Source organism: Cebus imitator, unplaced genomic scaffold, assembly GCF_001604975.1.
Source record: "Cebus imitator isolate Cc_AM_T3 unplaced genomic scaffold, Cebus_imitator-1.0 Scaffold56, whole genome shotgun sequence".
Classification (NCBI taxonomy): domain Eukaryota; kingdom Metazoa; phylum Chordata; class Mammalia; order Primates; family Cebidae; genus Cebus; species Cebus imitator.
In genome coordinates this window covers 614,501-639,528 of record NW_016107371.1, presented here as the reverse complement: position 1 = coordinate 639,528, position 25,028 = coordinate 614,501, and the positions used below count along the sequence as shown (strand labels likewise).

The 25,028-nt window shown below is 45.3% G+C and overlaps 1 long non-coding RNA gene across 1 annotated transcript; it reads left to right on the top strand.

Moving 5' to 3' along the window:
• The first annotated feature begins 84 nt into the window (after window positions 1–84).
• On the top strand, window positions 85–18,351 carry LOC108304642. The gene is made up of 2 exons (XR_001825342.1): window positions 85–201; window positions 17,613–18,351. It is a non-coding gene; the product is annotated as an uncharacterized LOC108304642 (long non-coding RNA).
• Window positions 18,352–25,028: the final 6,677 nt, after the last annotated feature.

Here is a 25,028-nt window from a genome sequence, read left to right as displayed (position 1 = left end):
TTTTTTTTTTCAGTAGAGCCTGCTGGTCAGGCTGGTCTCGAACTCCTGACCTCAAGTGATCCTCTTGTTTTGGCTTCCCAAAGTGCTGGGATTACAGGTGTGAGCCACTGCACTCAGCCAGTAGTATTCCCTTTTTTAAAAATGGACAAGTAGAAGCCTGGAGCAACTAACTGAGGTGACCAGGACACAGTGAAGGAGTGGGTAAGCAGGGACAGTGGGCATCTTTGAGGGCTCTTCAGAAGAACTGCCTTCCTTGTGGGCCAGTTACAAGCTGATAGACAGGCGCCAACATACCGTGTGTGTCAATGTGACACAAAGAGAGGAAGGGAGTGTGTGTGTGTGCAAGAGCACAGGGCAATTGCGTCGCTAAATTTCTGTTTATCCTGGAGCCACAGTCCAGTTTAATCATTCCTGGAATTTTCGTGCATGAACAGGGTGTAGTTGTGGACTCATTATTTACATAACATTTTTCTTTCCTCTCCCTCTCACCTGAGGGAGAAAGGGGCTTTCTCTGGAGCCAGGAGAGACACCTCCTCCCCTTATCATTCGTGCTGAAAACCCAGAGGTATGCCTGCTGCGTCCTCTGGACTGTGTTAGGGGCATGACTTGCAGTGTCAGAGCAAACATTCATATGACAGGTATGCACAAGGCTTCTCTCCTCTCTTGTTTCCTGCCTTCCCTCATTCTCACCTGACTGTCCACATAGTAGACACTCAATCAATATTTATTGATTTGGTTTTGTAATGAGGCCAGGCCAAGTCATATCTTGGTTAATAAACTACTGACTTCAAAGAGAGGTGGGGCTGACAGAGACCCAGGTAGACTCCTCTGTTTCTCAGGCATTTTCTGGAGTCTCCCTCTGAGAATGACAGATGAAGACTAAGAGAGAGGGAATACGCAGCAGCCCAGGGTCACAGCAAGAGTAGGACACCTAGACTCTGGTCCTGCCACCGAGACGCCCCACCTCTTGGGGGAGTCCTGGCCTCTGTGTTCATGACTGTAATGTATGGAGGCTTAATCTAAAGACTGGCAGGGTTTACTTCTGCCTTAATATTTTCTCATTCTGTGAAATGTGCCATTCCTTTGCTCACTTGCTTTCATATTCATACCCTGACTCAATAAATATTCATTGAGCACCTACTCAGTGTCAGACACCAAGGAGGCCTGGAGTGGAGGTGGGGATGGGGATGCACAGATAAATAATGGGCAGCTCCAACTCTTGAATCCGTCTTGCTGGGTGCAGGGCAAGAACGCAAGACAGGCATTTACATGGATAACACTACTGGGTGGGATCAGATTGATAGCTCCTGGGGTAACTCCCCATACAGGCCTGTACAGAGGGTGCTTCCTTCAGAAATCTGGGAAACTGAGGCAATGCCAAGGGGAAGCTAGAAGACAGCAGGGTTCTTGAATGGGTAGGAAGGCTCGGTGGGACTCCCCTGAGCACTTAACTACATTTAAAGAGAACCCAGATCACCTCTCACCCACCCAACGGAGACATCAGGAATGTATGCACATGATGACTGTGTGTCTAGATATTTTGGGTTGAGTAAAAAATTCACATGGAAGTGTTTACGCTATAGGCTGGGTCTGTCAAAAAGGCTACCAGTGTTCTCTGAGGTTGGTTGCTCTTAAGATCTGTTGTTCCTCAAAGATCAACAGAACTCAAGTAGGCCTTAGAAGGAGGCCCACAGGTCTTCCAGGACTATGCCCCAGGTAGCCACAGCCTGACCTGCAGTGGAGCATGAGCCATCACCTTGGCTCAGCTCAGCCTCATTCCTAGCAATAACAGAGCCCACAAGCCAATCCAGCCCATACAAATGCCCAGCAGAGCTTGCAAACAAAACGAAACCTAAAAAACAGAAAATTAAAGGAAATCCCAAGTCACACACTCTCTCATGCAGCCTAAACAACCCTGCTGCCATACACAAGATCAGGCCACACATCTGCTCTTGGTTACTAGATGATGGGACTCTAGTACTATATTCCTTTCACCTCTCTTCCCAATGGTCCGGAAGAGAGGGGGAAACCCCACCTAGATCTGTGCATACCACCACAAAGAGATGCAACGTGGGTTCCATTCAAATCCTAACACGGCAGTGAAAATAACAACATCGCTAAATTGCCTGTTCCCTGCACGCCAGGCACTGTGTTAAGCACTTTATATGCATTATCTTATTCCATTCTTCAATCATACAGGGTAGATCTATCATTGTCCTTGTTTTTATTGATGAGTAAACTGAGGCCTGGAGAAAACAGTACAATAATTAAAAGTCAGAGTGTGTAACTCCTAAAGGCATATTCTCTCTCTCTCTCTCTCTCTCTCTCTCTCTCTCTGAGATAACAGGGTTTGCCAAATTGGGCAGCTGGTCTCGAACTCCTGACCTCAGTGATCCACCCACATTGGCCTCCCAAAGTGCTGGGATTACAGAAATGAGCCACCTTGATTGGTCAAGGCATATTCTTTTTTTTTTTTTTTGAGACAGAGTTTTGGTCTTGTTGCCTAGGCTGGAGTGCAATGGCAGGAGTTTGGCTCACCACGACCTCAGCCCCACCTTGCCACCCCAGGTTCAAGCAATTCTCCTGCCTCAGCCTCCCAAGTAGCTGAGATTGCAGGCATGCGCCACCACGCTGGGCTAATTTTGTATTTTTAGTAGAGATGGGATTTCTCCATGTTGGTCAGGCTGGTCTCAAATTCCTGATCTCAGGTGATCCTCCCACCTCAGCCTCCCAATGTGCTGGGATTACAGGTGTGAGCCACTGTGCCCAGCCGGGTCAAGGCATATTCTTACCCATTACCCAGTGTTGGACTGCTCATGGCTTTATCTTACCATAAATGAAAATTAAGCAACAGAATACACAATGAAACCTCTTTCTCTTCTTTAGAATTGAGTTTCAATCTGAGTTTTTGAAGCATTTCTGTTGGATGTGTGTTTTTAATATTGTAAGCTACTGCAATTCCTTGATGAACATCGCACATCATAAAGCTCACTTTTTTACAAAAGCAACAGAACACACACAGAGATCATGGAAATCAGCTCCAACCTCTGTCTGGTTATAACTGCTTTGGGGTGGGGGCTGGGGGAGCTGTCTTTGTGGCTGCCAGACAGAAGGTTGTTTGAACTTGGCTGGTTCTGAGAGCAGACAGAGTGAACTTGAAGAGAAAGATAAACATACAACAACTGCTCAAAGCTTTAGGCATCGTGATTGCTAATTGAGAAAGGCTCTAAATGATAGCTGCTGGGTTGCGGGGATTTCATTCCTGGGGGATTAGTGACTCGGGGTAACTCGGGGACTGTGTTCCTTCAGGCTCCCCTGACAAACATTATAGGTGATTGTAGCATCCTAGACAACCGGGAACAGATATACTCCAGAGTGACGGAGAGCAGCAAAAGCACCTTAACTCTGAAGCTCTTCAGGTGGACTCTTCACATGTACACATGTAGGTGCTCTCAGACACGTATGCACACACGTACACAGATGCTGTCTTACACACTCACACCCAGACATATCCATGTGCAAAAACCCCAGCCCATGTGACACTCACACATTTACACATCCACGTGCAAACACTCTTTCTCTCTCACATACACACACTCCTACTCTCTCGCCTGCACACGCATACTCCTGGCAAGCCTGTGGCCATTATACCTGCCCAGGTCGCCATGATACCTGGCCAGGTCTCTTTCTGGTCCAGCCCCAGCCAGGGCATCCTCAAGCCTGGGTCATTAGGCTGCCATGCTGTGTTCACCTTTCCCTCAGAGCCTGGTCACACCATCCTGCACTTCAAATGATGGCTGTGAGAGACCCGAAGCCCCTCTTTTTTTTTTGGATAATTTACCGATTTAATAGTGGGCATTGTACGCCAAGTTTAGTGACACTAAAATAAGTTCTGATAACCCACTACTGTGGGCCTTGGTTTTCAAGACTGGAGCCAGTGGCTTTACTTATTTCTCAACTTCATCAGAATGTATTGACAGAAGAATGTATTGACAGAAGTATGACTGTTCTGACTGTGTGGTCACCAGGGTGTAAGGCAGGCCTCCTAGCTGGCCTCTCACAGGAGCTACTGGCGTCTTTCACCTCTCTGGCTTCTTCCTCTTCTGGGGACAGCTTGATGAGGTGGACAGGGCTTTGGGAAAGATAAGGCTTGGGGCAAGCTGCAGTCCTGGGACCTTGGGTAAGCTGCTGAAACTTCTGAGTCTTGATTGTCTCTGCTTTAGAATGGAGCTAATACGTTATGGAGTTGGAGAGAGTATCAAATCCTGTGCCTGATAGGAACTTGCTATGGCAACCAAGGTTATTATCAGTGATTCCTCTGGCTGATAAGTTGTAAAATGTCTCTCTGACTCACTCTCAACTCACATTGGCAAACTTTCCTGCCAGATGAGTCAGTTTTGTGTCAATGTTGCCCCCCAAATTTTTTTTAAAAGAGGCGCCAATATGCTATACCAATTACCCTCACAGGAAAAGCACCTTTATGCTATGTCTGATCAATGAACGCATGAAGAGGAAACTCTCAAAAGCACATTCATAATTTTTATGTGTAAGAAGTTCGGGAGCGAGTTTACACTATGAATGATGTCAGGGGTTATCTCCATCAGTGGTTTTGAAGTCATAGAAGCAATGCCCCCCTCAATCTCCTCACTTCTTCCTGCAAGTATTTAAAGGTGCTTAAAAAAATACACTTTTTTTTTTGAGACAGAGTCTCTGCCCAGGCTGAAGTACAATGGCACAATCTTGGTTCACTGCAACCTCTGCCTCCTGGGTTCAATCAGCTCTCACCTCAGTCTTCCAAGTAGCAGATGCCCGCCACCATGCCCAGCTAATTTTTGTATTTTTAGTAGAGATGGGGTTTCACCATGTTGGCCAGGCTGGTCTTGAACTCTTGACCTTCTGATCCGCCCACCTCGGCCTCCCAAAGTGCTGGCATTACAGGCCTGAGCCACCATGCCTGGCTGAAAAATACAAATTTTAATAAGAAAAAAAAGAAATCTCATAGTTCTCCAGAAGAGGAAAATAGCAGTGAGAGGGAATCTGCAGAGACTAAAGATGAAATATCTCTTTTCACAATTTTACTGAACATGGTCCCATTAAACATTCTCCCAATGATAAGGATGATTGTAAATTTCATTTTCTGAGCATCTACTATGTCCTTAGCACTATTTGGCATCTCACATACTTTGTCTTTCTTCTTCCTTATAGCACTAATCACAAATGTCATGACATCATTACTGTTGTCACAATCTATTTCATGTCTATCTCGCTCGCTAGATGACAAACTCCAGGAGGGTGTGGGCCTGGTCTCTGCTGTTTGCTGTTATGTAGTCTATGTCTAGTGTAGCGTCCAGCATGTGGCATTGCTTAGTAAATGCTCATTGAATGAATATGAATGAGCTACAGTCCTTGCAGCAGAGTAGCAAGTTAGGCATTATCATCTCCATTTTGCAGATAAAGAAATGGATGCTCAAAGTGAGATGGCTTCCCTAGGAGATACTGCTTTGTGTTTCTGGGAACTAAATCCGGGTTTGTTGGTTCCAAACCATTTGTTCTCCTGGCTACTAAAGTGGCTATTCTAGTAAGGACGTCCACTGGATTGCCCTGTTTTGGTTGTGTAAACACTGATGGGTACTTGCTTAATAAATAGTCTTCTGGGCTTAGCTCCTTTAGCTGGTCCTTAGTCTCCCTGATAGGTTGTTTCCTTTCCTTTTAACTTCTCACTCATTTACTTTCTTGTTTCTTACTTTGTATTGTCTCTGCTTAGTCGGTCCCTTTCTTTTTACTCCGAGCAGAGGGCCCATCCTAAACAATTCCATCAAGTCCTCTGGGGTCCTTCTTAGCTCTAGTGCCTTCCTCTGTACCAGAAACCCCAGCCAAAAGTCTCAGGGTAGGTATCTCCAAGGCTGTACCATGAAATTATAACAGTCACCCAACTGCCCTGGCTAGAGCCAATAATAATTTTCCTGTTTCCAAATCCCACAAACACTCCAGCATTCTCACCCTACTTGATCTCTTCTCTGCATTTGCTACTATTGACTGCTCCCCCTGGAAGCTACATCTGTTTCCTACTCTTACCCCATCTCTTTTGCAACTTCTGTCTTCTTCTTAAATGGTAGTGGCACTGGGGTTCTCTTTTCATCCTACGTAGTTTCCCTTGGATGCCTCATATACTCTCCCTTGGCTTTGATGTCATCTTCATCCAGAGCTTCTCAATGTTAGTGGGCATGAGGATGATTGGGTAATAATCCTGACTACTGATTTGTCAGGCCAGGCAAGGGAGCTGCATTAGGATGATCAGATGTAGGCTACTCTCAGTTCTCAGACCACAGGATGAAATACATTGATCTATACAAGCTAGTATTTCCCAATACCATGCCCTTCCAAACTCCAGGCCTGAATAGCCGCTTTCTTACTATGTAGCTGAGCTGCTGTCTCCATGGCCATAGCAATCACAGCGCTGTGCCACTCAAATCCCCTTCAGGAAGGAACTTTTTGTCCCCAGCTACAGGAAGTGCTGTCATCATCCAGGATTGCCTCAGCTGTAAACAACCTCCTTTTCCAAGGTCATGTCACTTCTTAGGGAAGCTCATATTCAATCATTGATCAGTGTAGGAATATAGAAACTCCGCCATCCTGGCTTAACCTGGAACAGCTCTGAAAGGCACTTCTAGCTCCAGAGCTCCCTGAGGGTGAGTTGATGTGCTGCTTATATAAAGCTGTGTAACAAACCACCTCCAAATGTAACAGTGGCGTTTACTTTGCTCATGAATCTGCATTCTGGACAGGGGTTGGGGTGAGGGAAAAAAAGGGATAGTCTGTCTCTGCTCCATTTGGTGTCTGCTGGAATGGCTTGCAGGTTGGGGCCGGATGCATCTAAAACTCAACCACTCAGGGGCCTGGCACCTGAACTGGGCACACTCAAACTGTGGGGGTTGGAGCCACTGGGCTCCTTGGGCATCTGTGTGTGGGTGTGTGTGTGCGCGCGCATGCGTGTGTGTGTATGTGTGTCTGTGGTGTGTGTGTGGTCTCTCCATGTGCTCTCTCCAGCATGGAGGCACCAGGACAGCCAGGTTTCTTACTTGTAGACTTAGGGCACCTGAGAGAGAGCTGAGTGGAAGTCATGATTGCCTTTCTGTGATCTGATCTCAGAAGTCATGCAGCATCACACTGGTCATGCAGTCACAAAGCTGCACCCAGTTTCAGCGGTATGGAACGTGGACCTGGCCCTCCATGGAGGAGTGCCAGCATCACACTGTAAGAACACATGCTGGTGTGGCTGTCTTTGAAGAGTACACTTTGCCACAGCCAACTCTGTCATTAGGCCTGCTCTGCAGCTCAATGTCTCCCTCTCCGCACTCCTGTGTCCTTCCCCCACTTTCTGTGTCACCCTCAAGAGCACACTTTAAGAAACACCCTACTCTCTAAACTCTGTCTCAGAGCCTGCTCCCAGGAGCTCAGCCCATAAGGCCAGCCCCTCAAAAGCAACATGTCCAAGACAAAGTCACCATCTTCCCCACCCCCTCCTCCCACACAGGTCTTCTCTTCTCTGTGCCTTTTTTCAACACACGCCCAGCTGCCTCTATCTAGTGCCGGCTCTCTCCCCCAGCCTGAGATCCAGGCACTCTCCAGTCCTGTTTCTCCCAAACATCTATCACATGTGTCCACCTCTCTCCCTCCCCAATCCTTCACCCTCATCCAAGCCACCACCCTCTCCCACCCAGATCTGCACAATAGTACCATAATAGCCCCCTGCATCCACTCTCAGCTCCCTGCAGCCCAGCTCCATGTTTCCAGAATGATCTTTCAAGCCTCATCTATGATTATTTATTTATTTGCCCATTTAGAGACAGAGTCTCACTCTGTCACCACGGCTGGAGTGCAGTGGCATGGTCTTGGCTCACTGCAACTTCAGCCCCTTGAGTTCAAGCAATTCTCCTGCTTCGGCCTCCCAAATAGCTGGGATTACAGGCACCTGCCACTACACCCAGCTATGTGTTTTTAGTAGAGACGGGGTTTCCCTATGTTGTCCAGGTTGGTCTCAAACTCCTGACCTCATGATTTGCCTGCCTCTTCTTCCCAAAGTGCTGGGAGTACAGGAGAGAGCCACTGAGCCCAGCCTGATTATTGCATTTCTTATCACCCATGAGTTAAAGTCCATGCTTCTTAATTTGGACCACTAGACCCTGTGTCGGCAGGCCCTGTCTTCCTTTGAAGCCCCATTTTGCATGCAGCTGCTTTGCTGTGTTGGGAGCACAGTAACCTCTCTCCGTCTTGTCAGGGATGCTTCCTCTGGGTATATAGCACTGTTCTTCTCCCCCAGCTCCAGTACTTATTTGTCAGGTTTTGGTTCAAATTTCAATTCCTCCAGCAAGCCCTCCCTGCCCCCAACAGACTGTGTGAGGGACCCTAACATGAGCTCCTGTAGTACCCCCCTCTCCCCAGCGCAGTCACACTTCCTAAGAGTCACATGTGTGACTGCCTTCCCTAGAAGCTGGAAGTTCCATCAGGCAAGGACTACATCATCTTGTTTACCAGTACAGTAAACACTTAGTTCAATGTATGACACACGGTGGACACTCAAACCAGCTGCTAAGTACAATGGGCAGGTTGTGCATTGAGTAACTCCAGGGGGCTCCATTTGTGTAGACTACACTCTGGACGCACCCCATAGAAATATGCAATGCCCAGCTTAAACACACAGTGGCCCAGTGAAAAGTTTTGGGTGTATGATCCAATGAATATTTTGAGTGCTCTCTGTTAATAATGAAATTAATGTTTGGCTAAAGGAAAATAATCTGATTTCAGCAGTCTCTTTTCAAATGCCAAAGAATGAAACATTTGTAACTAGGAAAAAAGTGGAGAAACCTAATCAATGGTTCTCAGTCCTGGGTGCACATTAGAATCACCTGAAGGCTCTGAAACATGCTGATGCCTGGGCACAACAGAATCTCTGAGGGTGGAGCCTACCAGTGGTATTTTTTAAATATCCCCACATGTCTCTAATGTGCTGCCATGGCTGGGAACCTCTGGCCTAAAGAGCGTCCAAGCACATCCAAAGTGCTTAAGAAACCCACCTGGTAACCATTAACTGCCCTCTCAAACATTTTGTCCAGGAGCCACGGGGCTGAGCACCCAAGATGAAAATCTTTTTGAGTTACATGCATTTCTTCTCTGCTTTTTGGACCTCGGGTGCAGAGGATTGAGTTTGTCCTACTCATCAGCTCACAGCACAGTGGCTTCATTGGCACATGCAAAACTCTTCTCGGGGTTTTTGTTTTTGTTTTTTTCCGAGATGGAGTCTCACTCTGTCACACAGGCTGGAGTGCAGTGGAGCGATCTCGGCTCACTGCTATCTCCACCTCCCAGGTTCAAATGATTCCCCTGCCTCAGCCTCCCGTGTAGCTGGGACTATAGGCACACACCACCACGCTCCGCTAATTTTTTTGTATTTAGTAGAGATAGGGTTTCACCATGTTGGCTGGAATGATCTCAATCTCCTGACCTCGTGATCCACCTGTCTTGGCCTCCCAAAGTGCTGGGATTACAGGCGTGAGCCACCATGCCCGGCCTTTTCTCTTCTCTGGTTTTATTCATTGCCTCTTTTATTCCTGTTTCTCCTCCCCAGGCAACCAACAATTCTCATGTATTTGATGAACTATCGTACATGCATGTGTTTATATGCATTCTCACACAAATATGTTTTGCTGCTTTTTCTTTTTTTGAGACAGAGTCTTGTTCTGTCGCCCAGGCTGGAGGGCAGTAGTTCAATCTCAGTTTACTGCAACCTCTGCCTCCCAGACTCAAGGGATTCTCCTGCTTCAGCTTCCTAAGTAGCTGGGATTATAGGTGTCTGCCACCATGCCTGACTAATTTTTGTTATTTTTTGTAGAGATAGAGTTTTACCATGTTTGACCAGTCTGGTCTCGAACTCCTGGGCTCAAGCGATCCACCTGCCTCGGCCTCCCAAAGTGCTGAGGTTACAGGCATGAGCCACTGTGCCCAGGCTCTTTTGCTGCTTTTTGTGCCTGCAGTTTTACTTTATGTAGATATATTGTCCTCACGACTAATTCTGATTGTTAATTTTTCACTCCATCCGTATTGCTGTGGGTACAACCAGTCAGTTGCTCCTACCGCCTGCAAAGTATTCCAATCTGTGCTTTCCTGCATTTTCCACGCACACCCCCGGTGATATCCACCCACATTGCTTCCAGCTCCCCTGCACTACAGCTCTGCAATAATCATCCTTGCTTATGACCCCTTATGGACCAGTATGAGAATTTATATGTGATAAAACTGTCTCTCTGATCTATGAGAGTTATATATTTTTGGTCTCATTATTTATGTGTTTTTGCATAATAGATACACTTACTCCAACATGTGCAAAAAAGTCCAAGTGTTTTGTATATGTTTGACTAGGGCCCAAACAATATGTGTGAATGACAATAAGAAAACAATCAAACGCATTCCAAATGCTACAAAAAGAGCTGGGAATCTTGGGATCTTAGTTTCATTGATCCTGATACCCTTTCAGGCTGAATTTTAACAGAAGGGTAGTCACTAGCAGGGACCACTGGGTCACCTCAAGTGAAATCTCAGTGAAATGTAGCCATGTCTTGGCTTGTTTTAAATGCCATTAGGTAAAAGGCTACTAACTCCTATGGCTCTTAACAGATCTTCCAGACTAAATACTGCCAAAGATGAAATCCATTTGTATGCATTAAACCTAACCTCTGCTAACAAAGCTAGGCAGAATTAGACATTCCAATTCAGGAAAGAACGACATTTTGCCAAAACTCTGCTTGTTACAATCAGCCATGATAAGCTGAATGGAATGCTGAGAAGACCTTAACATTTCATTGGCAAACATCCTGAGTGGCTGAAAATCCTTTATACAATAGCTAAGTTATATAATGCAATGATATCTATGAGGTTTCCAAACCAGATTTCTGTGTTTTGAAGTAGTTGTTACTTTAGCAGAAATAGTTAGGTTAACACAGACTTGTGATAGTTTTTTTATTTGACCAAAAGCCTCCACAGTTACTGAGCATTTACTCTCTGGCTAGTATAGTGGTTAATATTGCAGGCTGCTTATGATATTGTAACTTAAGGAAAGATGAGTACCTTCTCTGTGCCTCACTTCTTCATCTACAAATAGGGATGGTAGTAGGGAGCCCGTTTCAGTGGTGGTGTAAGGGTTAAGTGGAATAACCCACCAAAGGCACTTTGCAGATAGTAAGCCCTAAAGTGCAACAAGCTCTGAAGACATTCATCAAGTGCCTTGTGACGGCTATTTATTTGGGCTTGCTGGCCAGAACTGGACATCACCACCCCAAATAATTTGCTCAGATTCGCTTACGTTGTAGATCCGTCTCTGGATAGTCCCATAGCATATGATCTCCCCAGGCATCTAAGCCACACCACCCACCTTCCCTCACCCACTGCTTTGGAATGTTCATCTTTTAATGTGCATTTGTTTTGTCTACCCAATCAGATTTTTATTTATTTTTTTTTTTTAATTTTTTTTTTTTGAGATGGAGTTTTGTTCTTGTCGCCCAGGCCGGAGTGCAATGATGTGGTCTCAGCTCACTGCAACCTCTGCCTCCTAGGTTCAAGTGATTCTCCTGCTTCAACCTCCCAAGTAGCTGGGATTACAGGCACTCACCACCACACCTGGATATTTTTTGCATTTTTAGTAGAGACGGGGTTTCACCATGTTGGCCAGGCTGGTCTCTAACTCCTTACCTCAGGTGATCCGCCCACCTCATCCTCCCAAAGTGCTGGGATTACAGCTGTGAGCCACCGTGCTGGGCCCTAACTAGATTTAAATTGGAGGGAAATAACGATGTCTTATTTCCTTTATGTATCACAAAGCGCTTGGCAAGTTCTAGAACACAAAATAGACTGGCAAAAAATGTTTCCTTTGGTATTAATTTACAAAGTTTCTTTGAAATTTTGCTAGCATAGGAATTGTGCTTTCTGAATTTATTCTGTATGTTTACATATATTAATGGAATCTGAACAGCATAACTTTTCATTCCCTTTTCTTAAGAGAAGTTGAGCTGCTTTTTTTTTCTTGGCCAGTTTTTGCCAATTTTCTTCCATGGTGTACCTGTGGTTTCTTTCACTCCACAGCTCCCACCAGGGCAGTGAATCTTCAATTACTTTTTCCATGGAAGGACTTTCAGCTGAAGTAACTAAGCAGCACAAAGCCTCTGTGTTGTGTTGTGTTGTGTTGTGTTGTGTTGTGTTGTGTTGTGTGTGTGTATATGAGTGTGTCCATTCCTTCATAAGATTTTCTGATGGCTAGTATCTAAATTAAAAGCAAAAATGTGCATCTGCATCTGCACTTCTTTCTTAATCATTATAAGAATATTTTTCAGAACGCAGCGTTAAATGTGTCATTTGAGTACTTACAGAAGTAAAAAAGGCTAATATAGTGTGGTCCAAACAGCAATCGCCCAAGGAGCCCCTACCTCCTGGGAAGGTGGTCAGACGCTTGTTTGAATTTGAATTTCAGGGAAGCCAGTTTCAAAAAGTCACTTCCATTTTACACAATTTTGTCAGCCTTGCTGTGTTCTCATGCCATCAAAGGTTATTACCATACATAATTACGAAACATTATTACCTTTTACAGGTAGGAAGTTGGATGCATTTCAGTTGCTTCACTCAGCCACTGTTGATTCATGTAATCTTCTGACATTCAAGTTTAAACACATTGCTTCCATAAACAGAAGCAATGCTTTCCATGTGGGATCCTTTGTATTCTTATATAATGCTCACCCTTAAAGACCAAACCGATTTCTGAAGATCGTCATTTGTTCTTTCCATAATGAAAGTTTCCCCTTCTGACATGCTTTTTTCTTTAGCTGACCCAATGGGCGCTACTGATGACTCAGTAGGTTTAAGTTCTGTATTTCTATATTCAAATAATTTTTATTATCACCATCATTACCTTTCCCTTTTTAATTTCAATATTAATTTTTATTTTCATTATTTTTTACCTACCTTGCTTTGTCTAGAAAAGACTTACGATGGCTAGTTTAAGGAAAATATTCCTTTTTCATGTCATTTGTTCAGTGAAGTTTGCTACCTTCTGTAAGTTTCTAACCTTATTTATTTGCCCAGGGCCTTGAATCTCATCTTCAGCAGGAACCAAAATCCGGGAGGCAATGGTTGTGGGGCAAAGATAAGGCAGGATAGGGAGGACCCAAAGCAACACATGTGATTCCTGTTATGCTTAGGGTTTTTTTTTTTTTTTTTTCCTTTTGAGACGTCTTGCTCTGTTGCCCAGACTGAAGTGCAGTAGTGTGATCTCGGCTCGCTGCAACCTTTACCTCCTGGGTTCAAGCGATTCTCATGCCTCAGCTTCCTGAGTAGCTGGGATTACAGGCGTGTGCGACCACACCCTGCTAATTTTTGTATTTTTAATAGAGACAGGGTTTTACCGTATCGGTCAGGCTGGTCACAAACTCCTGACCTCAAGTGATCCACCTATCTTGGCCTCACAAATTGCTGGATTACAGGCATGAGCCAACATACCCAGCCATGCTTAGTGTTAATTTTCTGCTCGTATTCATACTTTTTTCTTTTTAATTTTAAAAATGTTAGTACAGTTCAAATCAGTGTGTCTGGTTCATTTCAGCACCTTACTGCCAAAGCCCCAGAGGCAGAGACTCCTTCAATTTCTCTGCCTTGTCTTTGTGATAAGCGAGGTATCTGCTGCATTAAACTTTAAATTTCACATTATTCTTTTTTCCCTTGATTTTGACAGATTTGGCGTCCTTTTGCCCAGCCGTGAGCGGAAAGTTCTTGATTTCCTTGATTTTTTGAGGTATGGTGAGCGGTGTCCACGAAGAGGGTGTGGATAGGCACGGTCAGTTTGAGAAACGGGGAGGATGGAAGACCTCTTTATACTCACTCCTACCAAAGCCCTTGGCCAAATGATGCGGGCTCTCATTCTCTTCCGGGGCAGGACAGGGTCATCTGATGTCCTCATGTCCTTGTCTGCTCTAACTCAAACATTAATCTGAATTCCTCTCAGGAATACGTGAGTGAGACACTAGATGGTATTTTGTTGCACTCATTCCATGTTCTTTCTAGGCTGGTTAAAGCACCCCAAATTCAAGCCCCCTCTGCTATGTCATTAACCATCACTGGGCCCAGGACAGTCCTTATTTGGCATCAAATTTAGTTTCTGTCCTCTGAGCTCTGAGGTCCCTGGGAAGGTGGGTTATTGCATTCTCTTGTTCCCTGACACACCACCTGGGGTGCTTCTCTTGCTTACCTCCCCCAAGCTCTACCTCCTGCTCTCAGGATGGCATTCTCTCTAAGCTACTCCTTGTATTCCTGCATCTGGAGGACTGTGTCCCCTAGACCCTATTCTCTCACGAAACCTAACTGCTAGTGTCTAAACCAAAAGCAAAAATACTGAAAGAGTAGTCAAACAACTGCTTGGATCTGAATTTCAGGGGAGCCAGACCTTTTGATCTCTTCCATTAGTGACTCAAGGCCTCATTAACGAACTGTTTGACCTCCATTTAATTATGAAGGGAATTGAGTAGTATTGGGGCAGCATCTTGTCGAATTTAAAAGCACAGGCTTCTGCAGCCCAGAGGCCTGGATTAAAATGTGGGCTCTGCCCTCTACTAGATGGATGACCTTGAGGGAGTTACTTCATGTCTTTAAACTTGTTTCTTCAACTGTGAAGTGGGCACAGCCATGCTGATATTCCAGGATGGTTATACTGATTAAATGAGAAAACACACGTTGAACAGCTATGATGGATCAGGCACTGTCCTAGGCATGGTGTGCCACGGTGACCAGGTGGAGGCCATGCCTGGCATCCTGCTGCTTAGACACTGAGTTGAATGGTACAGTGTCACATACCAGTTTTGGTAGAGTGTAAACATTCTGTAGAAAGTGATGTTGGCCAGGTGTGGTGGCTCACACCTGTAATCCCAACATTTTAGGAGGCCAAGGCAGGCGATCTCTTGAGCCCAGGAGTTCAGGACTAGCCTTGGCAACATGTGGAACCTAGTCTCTACTAAAAAAAAAAGTTAGCCAGGTGTGTTGGTGAGTGCCTGTAGTCCAGCTACTTGGGAGGCTGAGGTGAAAGGACTGCCTCAGCCCAGGAGGTGGAGGTTGCAGTGAGCTGAGATTGTGCTGCTGTACTCCAGTCTGGGCTACAGAGAAAGACCTTGTCTCAAAAAGAATGGATGAAGGAAGGAAAAGAAAGAGAAAGAAAGAAAGAGAGAGAGACAGAAAGGAAGGGAGGGAGGGAGGGAGGGAGGAGAAAGAAAGAAAGAAAGAAAGAAAGAAAGAAAGAAAGAAAGAAAGAAAGAAAGAAAGAAAGAAAGAAAGAAGAAAGAAAGAAAGAAACAAACAAAGAAAGAAAGAAAGAAAGAAAGAGGAGAGAGGAAGGAAGGAAGGGACAGAGAGAGAAAGAAGGAAAGAAAGAAAGAGGGGGGAGGGAGGGAGAGAGAGAAAAAGAAAGAAGGAAGGAAAGAGAGAGAGAGGAAGGGATGGGGGAGGGAATGGGGAAGGAGGGAGAGAAAGAAAGATAGAGAGAGAGAGGGAGGGAGGGAGGGAGGGAGAGGGTGCTAAAGAGAGAACTGAAGGATGAGTAGGGGTTAGGTGAGGAAAGTCATCTGAACAGAGGGAACAGCATTTCTAGTGGGTCCCAGTTCAGGGGAGACTGGCAAGGTAAACCTTAGCAGAGACCATCAAAGGCCACATAAACCACTGCTGGAAAACCAGGTAGGAGGCCATTAGGAGGCATCTTAATTCAAATGCAATATCTTGGTGCCATATATGCAGATCAAAGCAATGAGGATATGGAGCAGTCAGTGGATTTGAGAGAGAGTTAGGAGGTAGAGTTGATGCGATTTTATAGCTGTGGTGAGTTCAGTCAGCATGGATTCAGCAAGCATCTGTTGATTATATTAGGTTGGTGTAAAAATTGCAGTTTTTACATTTAATGGCAAAACCACAACTACTTTTGCATCAACCTAATGGCATTGTGCCTTGCAGGACCTTAACTGATTTATTTCCTTACTAACCCCTGGGTCAAATGTCCAGGATTTCTCATTTGACCTGTCCATCCCCAATCATCCCTAGTGGCCAGGTTGTAGGCTGGGGGTGGCCTTGGGCCATTCCTTTTCTAGAAAAGCCAGGACATTGAAAATAACTGTCAACACTTGAGGATTTGGGAGTTGTCACTCAGTTAGTCTTTGGATTCTTCTCTGTCTCTGAAAGCCTGCTTTGTCATCAGCCTGGTGGCCTAAAGAAAGGTTCAGAGAGGAACAGTTACTGACATAGCCACTGCCATGAAGGCAGTTGGATCCACGGAGCCAATGGTAGAAAACAGCCCAAACCATAATTCAAATGTATTCTGTCCTTCAGAGAGCATTTTCATTTTTTGTTTTTGTCTCTGTTTTTTTTTCTTTTTCTTTTCTTTTCTTTTTTTTTTTTTTTTGAGAAATAGGAGTGTCTCTCTGTTGACCAGGCTGGAGTGCAATGGTGTGATCTCAGCTCACTGCAACCTCCGCTTCCTGGGTTCAAGAGATTCTCCTGTCTCAGCCTTTTAAGTAGCTGGGATTACAGATGTGTGCCACCATGCCGGCTAATTTTTGTTTTTTTAGTAGAGATGGGGTTTCGCCATGTTGGCCAGACTGGTTTCGAACTCCTGACGTCAGGTGATCCGCCTACCTCAGCCTCCCAAAGTGCTGGGATTACAGGTATGAGCTACGGAGCCTGGCCCCAGAGAGGCTTTTCTAATCATACTTTTATACTAACGTCTTTTATACTAACGTCTGTTTAAAATCCCTGATTCCATGTCAACAAATGTCAAATAGAGGCAGTGAGAAGAGTGAGCAATGGCAGGGAGAACAGCCTAGAATTTAAGGTGTTGCATGGACAGGGAACTGCTGTGTTTTCTAAGGAGCAGAACTTCCCTTCACAGTGTTGAGGAATGACAAGTATTCCAAAAAATAAATTTTATTTGTTTATTGTAATTTTATTTTTTGACACAAGGTCCTGACTATGCCACCCAGGTTGGTCTCAAACTCCTGGCCACTAGAGGACCTCCCACTTCAGCCTCCCAAGTAGCTGGGACTACAGGCATAAGCCACCATGCCCAGCCAACTTTGAGTTATTTTGAAGTTACTTTTTGATTGTCAAACATACCATTCTGAAACAGGGCCAGGTGGGTCAATATCTGAATAAGTTTTATATCAACTAGAGCAAAAGTAGCTGACATTTATTAAAGCCTTTTTACCTGCGAGACCCCATACCAGGCAGGGAACTTGATCTCATTTATTCTACACAATGATGCTATTAGGGAAATAGGACAATTATTCCCGTTTTGCAGATAAGGAAGTTTAGATTCAGGGAGTTGACTTAATTTGCTCAGTGTCCACAGCCAGTCCATGGTGGAGAAAGCCAGCAGAAAAGCGTTACAATGACGACCTTTGGGGTAGAATCGAAGTTAACAGCAAAACAGTTTAATATTTGTGGAAAATTTTGTGTTCAGTAACAGGAAATAATGCTGATTAGATGTGTTGTATAAATAGTAGTAACCCCATTGTGGCCTCTTGTGTTGGACGTCGTCACAGGGAGAAGTGTCTGTCCGGTTTGACGTCTGAGGACCCCTCCAGTACCTACAGCCCCTCCTTGGGAATCGCGGTGCCCGCAGCGCCGAGCAGCCGTCATGAATGAGCGGCGCCCGGAGCATAGACAGCCAGGCCTCTGCTGGGACTTCACCTCCAGGAGTGCACGGGCTCTACTCGCTCTCCCTAATGAGAGCAGTTGTGGAGAAGGGCGCTAAGCAGGTCTGCAGCCTGTAGCCTCCCACTCCAGCGCCCCGAGGAAGTTTCTCTCCCGGGAGCCAGCCCAGCCGGCCGGTTTGGTTCTGGTGGACAAGTCTGAGCTGGACAAACAGCGTAGGAAGCGCCAGATCCTGCTCTGCACAGAGCGATCCTGAGCTCTTTAACCTGTCCCGCCCAAGAGAATAAAAATCCCCAGCAAACTGGCCTGATAGCCTCACATTGTCAGAAACCCGCTGGAGAGGCTTGGGTTCTTGGCTTGGATGTTTGAAATTCCGTAAGCGGAGCAGTCGTAGAAGCACCTTCCCGTGCACTTCTCCGGCAATGATTTTGCTGGCCTCTGATTTTCACCAGCTCCCACGGTCTGCTAAGCGAGGAGCCTGACCAGTGGAGAGAGATCTGGCCACTCATCCCTCCTCTCTAGGCCTCAGTTTTTGAGCTTGTAAAATGAAGTGTTTCGATTCAGTGAGCCTGTGGTTTTGATTCTGAATTTGTCATGGGTAAAATAAACATGGTAGACAGCATTCCTGGAACAGTGGGAAAAAATTGCCCCTCTCAATTAAAAAGCATGAACTCGTGAGGTGAAATCTAGAAGGAAAATTGTGGTTCAGATGGCCTGTATTCTACCAACGTGTCCCTAGGAAGAAGCAGCCCAGGGATTTTCCACACTTGAGGGAAGTCCCTCGACATATGCCCTCAGTTGGTTGAAGGTCCCCTATAACACCAGTGAAATGATACGAGCATTTCTGGGACATGATCTCCCTACTTTGGGTGGCACAAATGGGAGACAAAAACATTGGGTCAGGTGCAGTGGTTCATGCCTGTAATCCCAGTCCTTTGGGAGGCCAAGGCGGGTGGATCACTTGAGATCAAGAGTTCAAGACCAGTCTGGCCATCATGGTGAAATCCCGTCTCTACTAAAAATACAAAAATTAGCTGGGCATGGTGGCACATGCCTGAAGCCCAGCTACTTTGAAGGCTGAGACAGGAGAATCACTTGAACCTGAGAGACGGGGTTGCATTGAGCTGAGACTGTGCCACTGCACTCCAGCCTGGGCGACAGAGACTCTGCCTCAAAAGAAAAAAAAGAACATTGAACTGTGCTGGGAGAAGCCTTTACACAGGGGACCAGCTCCTTCTCTCTCCTCAAGAGGGGAAACCAAGGCCCAGACAGACCATGTGAATTTCCCGCAGGCTTACTTTATAGCAAGTTTTGGGCTGAGCTCACAACACAGTCTCCATGCCCAGCCCAGCGCCAGAAAGGGGAGGAAGAGAGTTTTCACCATGAGTCACCTCTGTTTCTATCCACCCTAGGGGATTTGTTCTCTATGTGATCCGGGTGGACAGCCCACAGCTTCCGTGAGTGGATTTCATTTTAGGGGTGCTTGCTCCCCTAACCTCTGCCTTCACACCATCTTGAATTGCCACAGGGTGCTTGTCCAGAAACCCCACACAGCGCACGATCAGCCTTACCATCGAGGGTGAGGGAGAAAAAAGAAGCCGTTAAAAAGTCATCTTTCGGATTTAAATCAGCCCTGGCTGAAATAATTAAGGGAACTCAGAACTATGGAAAGGTCAAAGGTTTGCAGGTTTAGGGTTTCGTGGGAACATGCGCATGTTTGGACCAGACCCAAGTGCCTGGGTGACCTGTTTGACAGGTAACAATTAGAGAGTAAGAGCTTGCCCGGCTGGAATGTGGCTGCAGAGGCCGGCAGGAGGATCTGGTTTACCTGCTCTGCAGGTGGGGTCTGCTGAGTCCGACAGGCATGTGCACGCACAGCATTCCAAAGAATCGGTTTTCTTTTAAAGACGCACCGATGACTTCAGGGCACAAAAGGGTTGGGTTGAGCCCTGCTGGAAGCCGTTAGCTATTTGCAAGGTAAAGAAGCAAAATAAATAGTTCCCTGAAGACAGCTCAAGGAAGAAACTGCAAAGGCATTCAGAATGTTTTTTTTTTTTTTAATGTCTAAAATGAATGTGTGCTTTTTGTCTCAAGACTTGAGAAACCCCAGACTAGTACAAAATGCCAAAGATAATAGAACTGAAAAGTCATCCCTCTCCTCCTCGGACTTTTTTTTTTTCTTTTCCTTTTTAAAGAGGGCATAGTATTGTCGAGAGCAGAAGACAGCCTTCTAGAAGGGTGATGCCTTGCTTAAGATTGTCCAGAAATATTGGCTATTTCTCTCAGTGTTGCTGCAGAAAACACTGAAAAAGGCAAAATACTGGGGGGTTTTCCTCAATAAATTGTAGATGTGTACATTTTGAAGGTTAAAAGTATTATTTTGGTAAAACATATTTTTAAAAAGTGATTGTAAATAAGCAGATGTTTTTAGTGCATAAAATAATAGATTAGGATAATATTATATATCTATAATGTGTGTATGTGTACACATAAATATACGTAGACACAGACTCACCTCCGTTAACATGGCTTCCATTTGAATTCAAAGGGCTTTTTGCTAGTATCAGATGAATTACCCTATATCATATTCATGGTTGCTGAGAAGACAAAAGTCAAACTCAGAGAGACTCGGACTTGAAAATTATAATGTAATAGGAAACATTGCTAAAACATTGTCAAAACTCCGAAAATTTCCAAGTAATTAATCTTTTCTTTTTTAGTTTACCAAGTTTGTTTTCTAAAAAATAAAATTCCCTCTTCTTTCACATTGTTTCTTTTCATAGCAGAAATTGTCAGCTCCAAATAAATGGTAGGTACTTTCCATTCTTCTGTGTGCTGTCAAAGCTCTGAAGCCCTAAGATGCAGTTCAGGGTGCACAGCACTGAAGTCCTGGCAGTGAGGTGGGAGAGGCAAGGGAGAATTAGCAGCTGGGGATTCCACCGAAAGCACCTCTCCAGTGCAAAGAGTTAATTACAGCAAAGAAGAAGAGGATCTTAAAATTTGACTTTCAAAAAGCCAACAAGGAAACGAAAACTTAGCACTCTCCTTGTTGATTATTGCTAGTGGTAAAACTGGTGCTGATGTGGCAACTTAACTCTTTATTTGTGTAATATCAAGGTTATTATTTTACAGACTACTTATCAGAATTTATTTAAAAATCAGTAATAATAGAGCTGGGCACAGTGGCAAGCGCTTGTAGTCTCAGCTACTTGGGAGGCTGAGGCAGGAGGATGACTTGAGCCCAGGAGGTTGAGGCTGCAGTGACCCATGTGCACGCCGCTGCACTCTGGCATGGACAACAGAACAAGACCCTGTCTTTCTCAAAAAAAAAAAAAAATCAGTAATAATAATAATAATGAAAGGTCAGAACAAGAACAACTTGAGGTTACAGACGTCTTACTATGTGCTATGCTGAACTGTCTGCACTTTCTCTTTTAATCTCACAACAGTTCTGAGGCAGGTGTTCTCATGACCCCATTTTACAAACCAGGACACTGAGACACAGAGAAATTCCAGGACTTGCATACAGTCCTACTGTTATAAGTGGCAGAGGTAGGATATGAACCCAGGCAGTTCACTCCATCAACCATAGTTATGGAACTCCTGCTCTGATTCAGGCACAATGCCAGGGGTTTACGACACCGTGATGGACAAGATATAGTTGGTCCTTCATGGACAGATGAGACTTCATGAAGTCTAATTATTGTCTTTGATTCCAAGATCTGTTCTTTTAACTATCCCCTTGACAACCTCTCAGTAGTGCACGCACTTTAAATCATGTCTTTGTCTTTTATTCCTCTGATTACCATACGAGACAATGATCTTCAGCTCTGCCACTCCCCAGTCACGCTGAGACACCTTCAGTAGCAGTGTTGCAGTGAGGCAGAGAACATGGGCATTTTCTGAGGCATATGTTACATTTACTCCAGGCCTACTTTGTTTTATTTGTCTACACAGTGTCGGAACAGTGAATTCAAGTTCGAAAGTCCCACAAGCAGAGCTTACTGTGGGTGTGAGAAGCCACTCTGATTATGAAGTCTCTTATCAATGACAAATATTTGCTTGGCGATTTTCATCCCTTGATAATTGGAACTCAATCTTCATGGATTCTGACATAATGGCTGCTTCCTGCAAATCCTGAACAAAACCAAAGTAAAATTAGCTTGCACATTGTCTCCCAGAGGAAAGTACTCTTTTCCTTTCCCTGTGGCATTCCACATCTTCCCACAAGTCCTGCTGTTATTTCCCGATAATATTTCCTTCTCATAGTGTAGATAAATCCTGAACACTGTGTTCTTTGACTAATTCATCCTTTGTATGTCTTCGTGCAAACTCTAAAGGACAGACATGCCTCCTCTGGCGGATCTTCTTTCAGTGGTTACGGACAGGCTGGATAGCCACTTACTTAGGGTGAATTTTATAAAGGAATAATAGGCCGGGCACTGTGGCTCATGCCTGTCATCCCAGCACTTTGGAGGCTGAGGCAGGCAGATCATGAAGTCAGGAGTTCAAGGCCAGCCTGATCAACATGGTTAAACCCCATCTTTACTAAAAATACAAAAATTAGCCTGATGTTGTGATGCATGCCTGTAATCCCAGCTACCTGGGAGGCTGACACAGGAGAATTGCTTGAACCTGAGAGGCGGAGGTTGCAGTGAGCTGAGATAGAACCATTGCACTCTAGCCTGGGCAACAGAGCAAGACTCTGTCTCAAAAAAAAAAAAAGGGGGGGGGGAAATCATAACTAATAATAGTAATAAATATATTGAGGGCCTGCTGTGGGCTACACACTGTGACCACACGCTGCATGGCATTGTCTCATTTAATAAGCACAGTGACCATAAATATGTACTATGATTACAGGTAACAGGTCAAGAAACCCCCTTGCAGAGGTTAAATAACTTACCTGAGGTCACACAGCTAACAAATGGCAATGCTAAGATACAGAACTAGAGCCATCGGCACTCAGGCAGGGCATGGAAACAAATGACCATTTGGTCTTTAAGGTCTTAAGATTCTGAGATGCTCTGCTCTACTCTGCTTAGGACAAAACATACCTGAAGTTTTGCCACTGGGTTCCTCTGGTCACCACATTTTAAGTGGGAAAATTAAAAATCTGAAGCTGGTTTTAAAGAGAACAACCAGAGTGAAGAAGCTAACTCAAACCATGTTCCGTGAGGAAGAGTTTAAGGGACCAGGAATGTTTGAAGCTAGGAGGTGAGACCAGGGCTGGGGGATTAAGGAGAAAGAGTATGCTAGCTGCCTTCATGTAACTGAAGGACAGTCAGAGGGTGGGAAGAATTGGCTGGTGATGTGGGACTCCAAGCTGGAAAACCAGGACCCATAAGGCAACATTGGAGGGAGGCGGACTTTGTTTCTGTATAAAGACATGTTTGTTACTAATTTGATTGGCAAGTCATAGAAAGACTCCTTGAGGCTAGGTGCGGTGGCCCACACCTGCAATCCCAGCACTTTGGGAGGCCGAGGCGGGCAGATCACCTGAGGTCAGGAGTTTAAGGCAAGCCTGGCCAACATGGAAAAACCCTGTCTCTACTAAAAATACAAAAAAATTAGCTGGGCATTTTGGCGGTCACCTATAGTACCATCTACTCAGGAGACTGGGGAAGGAGAAGTGCTTGAATTCCGGAGGTGGAGGCTGCGGTGAGCCAAGATCGCGCCATTGCACATCAGCCTGGGCGACAGAGTGAGACTCTGTCTCTCTCTCTCTCGCTCTCTCGCTCTCTCTCTCTCTCTCACACACACACACACACACACACACACACACACACAAAGAAAGTTTGAATCTCAGTTCCACCCCTGTGGTGAGCATTTGTTGTTTTACTTGCTAGAGTCCTTTATTCTGAAAGCAGTGGTTTGATTTCCTTTGGGGAAATTACATTTTCCATTGAGGGCAGTCTTTCTTGCTGAGAAAACCAATCAAGTTGTGCTGCCTGATCTCCCCCCGGAGTGGATCATGAGACCTAAGTTGGCCCAGTCAGGTTCCTTTTGCCAGGACCTATTTTAAGTAGAGTAACCTGAGTGTAGACAAATGGCTGGAGCTGATTCTTTCCTAAGTAGTCCCCTTACCAACCTCAGTATTGGATCCAGTCCCTGGAAGTTGGAACTTCCCATAGCAGAATCCAGGAACTGGCCATGAACTATCAGACGTGTCTAGGAAGAGGGCTGCATCCCCTGGGCTGATGTCCAAGCCAATACTGAGAAGGGGTCACTTACCGATTTGCCCTTAGAGAGAGCTCTGACGGCACCACGCTTAGTGTCCAGAAAGACTGCCCTGCACAGAGAACCTACCATGGCTTTAATCAGGAACAGAGACTCACTCAAATTGTTCCAGAAAGAGTAAGGTTTATTGAAAGGACATGTATGCCTGGGAGCCCTGGAAAACCTAAGAAAGCCAGCCTCAGGAAAAGCAGGAATCGAGGGAGCTCCGTGCTACGCTCTCACATTTCCAGCTCTTCTACTTACAGCAAAGCCGCTCTCTGTGCATTGCCTCTTTTATCGTCTTTCTTCCCAGTTCAATATTTCTGGTTATTTGTCTACACATGGCCCAACATGGCTGTTCAGCACCCAAATCTGTGTGATGTCCCGGGTCCAGCCATTGGAACTAACTTCCCTCTGGGTGTCTTTGCTAAATCCCTGAGAGAAGGATTTGACTGGCTTAGCCATTGAGCAAGATTGCATCACAGGCCCCTGGCCTACAGAGGGGCTATCCCTGCCATGTGTCCTCACCGGGGTCAGTCAGCTGAGTTCGGAGAGGTGAGCTCACCTGATCTTCTGCCTACTTAGCAGAAGCTTGGAACTGGTCAGGAAATGTACAGGAAATCTCTTAAGAGGCTTTTGACTTCTTAATGATACCAAAAACATAGCACAAGATACATTCTTATATATTAAAAATATTTTTTCACACCCTTTTCTTACAGTTTTTAGAGAGTCTCTCCAAGGGCTATATCCCCAACCCCAGTATTTTTAGGAAATGGCTTGCCTGGCCAGGCACAGTGGCTGACACCTGTAATCCCAGCAATTTGGGAGGCCGAGGTGAGCAGATCATTAGAGGTCAGGAGTTTGAGACCAACCTGACCAATACGGTGAAACCCTGTCTCTACTAAAAATACAAAAATTAGCTGGGCGTGGCGGCAGGCACCTGTGGTCCCAGCTACTTGAGAGGCTGAGGCAGGGGAATCACTTGAACCTGGAGGGGAAGGCTGCGATGAGCTGAGATTGTGCCCTGCACTCCATCCTGGGCAACAGAGCAATTACTCTGCCTCAAAAAAATATTTTCCCCAAAC